Here is a 268-nt window from a genome sequence, read left to right as displayed (position 1 = left end):
TGCTTTGCTCCCCCTGATGTGCTGCCACGTCCCTGCGGCATCGCTCTGCAGCGCGTGGCCGAGCTCCTGCATATCCATGGCTCGTGCTTTTCCAGGGCAGGATGTGCACCCCGGTCCCCGTTGGCAGAGGTGCTCCCCAGGCATCTTAGACCAAAAATCCCTGTGAAATCCCCGCGCTACTCATTACTCTCGGCAGCGTTCGCTGCTGATTGGATTATTTATTTTTCCTTTGGGAGCGTTGCATTTTGACACCTCAGCGCACACTTCC

This window comes from Eurypyga helias, unplaced genomic scaffold (genome assembly GCF_000690775.1).
Source record: "Eurypyga helias isolate BGI_N326 unplaced genomic scaffold, ASM69077v1 scaffold27893, whole genome shotgun sequence".
In the NCBI taxonomy this organism is placed as follows: Eukaryota; Metazoa; Chordata; class Aves; order Eurypygiformes; family Eurypygidae; genus Eurypyga; species Eurypyga helias.
The sequence above is the reverse complement of the archived record's forward strand: the minus strand, read 5'-3'. Positions refer to the sequence as shown.